At 38.3% G+C, this 2,500-nt stretch overlaps 1 protein-coding gene across 1 annotated transcript in view; it reads left to right on the top strand.

The window, feature by feature from the left end:
- Positions 1-2,500, top strand: part of LOC138045013 (ATP-dependent DNA/RNA helicase DHX36-like) — a 71,352-nt gene that overhangs the window by 4,141 nt on the left and 64,711 nt on the right.

Below are 2,500 nucleotides of genomic sequence, written 5' to 3'. Positions count from 1 at the left end.
CTGTGTCAAATGATGGCAAGATACCGGGTTTTTGTAAGTTTCTTTTTCTGTCAAGTGTTATAAAGTTTGACAATGAAATGAGCGAAGTCAAAACAAAGATCACAATCGCCCAACTCTTATTTATGCAAAGTCAAAATTTACTCTCCAAGACACGTACGACGTTATTTATCACCAGGTAATTCCATCATTTTGGAAATAGCAGCTACTTTATTATTCATCTGCGTCACAAGTTTTCACTGATTTTGGGGCTCATTTTGTTGAAACTCAAGCACGCTTCCAACAGGCCTGTGAACCCTTCCTGCTTACAGAGCAATACTAAAAAACTTCTCCCATATCACATTTCAACCTTAAGCTCGAAAATTCAATACACAACATGATATTATAATTCACAAAGGCAGAAAATACCACAGAATCCTTTTCCAGCGAAAATTTTATTGAAACAAACAACATATTTGCTCTTAGAGGCGAAAACCTCTTCCTATTTCATTGCGTGCGTGAAGACAAGAAACTCAATTGTGTCAAATTACCATGTACTTCAGGTAAATACTGCTCACTTTGATTTCGTCTCGACGGGCGATAGATTGTTGTCGAGGTCCAGTACTCGTCGCTTTTGAGATTCATGCCTAGTTTATCCAACTGACTTTCCACTATTGAGCTCCATAAGGGTATATTTTGTTTAAGGATCCACTAAAACGCCATTCGCGTTGCATGACTTTCGACGCCATTGCAGGCTAAGTTAATGATTCTACTGTGTCCACCAGAGAAATCTACGCAGTTCCACTACCCTCTCGATCCTAAGAAAATACGCCCAGAAGGCTCTATACACAAAGACACCACTTACCAGGGGAGTGACAGGCAAGACTTTTACCGACACGGAAAAAAAAAAAACTAAAAAAAAGAAAAAAAAGAAAACAAACAAACTAAACGAAGACCTCGACTGGGTTTGCCTTATAAGGCAACCCAGTAATGACCGAGGGCCAATATTCCCCAGTATGACTCGATCTAGCTCAATTAGTTAGTAGTTAATTATATGGCTTTTTAATTACCTTTTGCTTTGTTTTTGCAAGGGCATTATGGGAGAATAATGCCCTACAATTCAGTCACAATTAGCCAATCAGAGCGCGTGTTATATCGGCTACAAATACAAGTCATATAATAATAATTCTTATTGTCTGGCATTTGAAAGAGTACAATCCAGAAGTGCAACTCTTCAAAGGGAAAGGGTTCAAGGGAACATAGTTTTTTGATTATATGGCAAGCAATTCTCAGGCTAAATGAATCACTCTGATTGGCTGGTTTTTCAGTCGGGATGTTACACTATGGACCATTACCATGGAAACCATATTTTTTCAAGTTGAGCAGAATTTAATTTTTTCATCACAACAGTACAATAACAAATTATATAGAAAATTGTAAAAGGTTACTGTTCAAACTTTGCTGATGGAAGACGAAAATTACAAACATTCACCCACTGAAGCGGAGAAATGTCCGAAACAATGCCATATAACAAACAACTTACTCACCTCACTTTCTTGGGACCGTGCTGGGGAATGTTAGCCCTTGGTCGCTTTTGTACAGACCTCGCTGCACTCAGTCCATACTACTACGCCCTTGAGCCAATCTTCCCCAATACAGCCCTCGGACGCGGTTAGCAAGAGGTTATAGTTGGACATGGACATTATTAAACCCTTTCACCCCCTGAATCCCTGAAGTGTCACTCTTAGGATGGAAAGAGTAATATAAACAAAACCAAATTTGACTTATTGTACTGCTTTGAAAAACAATTAACAAATTATTCGCTGAAGGCGAAGTGTAATATTGGTGAATGTTTACCGAGACGTAGTCGAGGTAAATATTTAACAACTATTCACTGAAGTGGAGGTGGCTAGCGGTGGATATTTACCGAACTGCAAAGCGGCGAGGTAAATATCCAACGCTAGCCACCGACACTGCGGTGAATAGTTGTTTTAGTAATATACTAAAACAGTGAGATAATATACAGCACAAAAAATTAATTTGGATGTTTTCTTCACTTGTCACAGGATATTTGGAGTTTGACAAGCCAATCAGCGTGCGAGTTCAACGCTATCCACTGTTTTAAATAGTATATACTAATCCCCAATATTTACTGAGCCTGAGGCGAATAATTAGTGTAATTTTTAGTGGTGAATATCAAGAAAGTGCAAAACAACGGGCTAAAACAAGATAAAAAGACACGAAAAGTGCTTGATTGGCTTAGCAGCTGTGCCTCCAAAATGTTATATTCACCAGGTAGCGCGGTGAATATAACACTTAATTCTTATATTCACCGCTGAAAATTATACTAAATATTATTAATGGGAAGAATTAGTAATGTTTGGGCCACTGAGTCAGTGAAGTGAACACTGGACAGTTTGGATGTCCAGGATTTATTTGAATTGATGTACATGTAAAATAACCTGAAGCGATCAAAGGTAGTAAAATGAGGACAATCACTTAACACGAATGCAAACCTCATTTG

This window comes from Montipora capricornis, chromosome 4, assembly GCF_036669925.1.
Source record: "Montipora capricornis isolate CH-2021 chromosome 4, ASM3666992v2, whole genome shotgun sequence".
Classification (NCBI taxonomy): domain Eukaryota; kingdom Metazoa; phylum Cnidaria; class Anthozoa; order Scleractinia; family Acroporidae; genus Montipora; species Montipora capricornis.
Note: the sequence above shows the minus strand (reverse complement) of the source record. Positions and strands in the feature narration are given on the sequence as shown.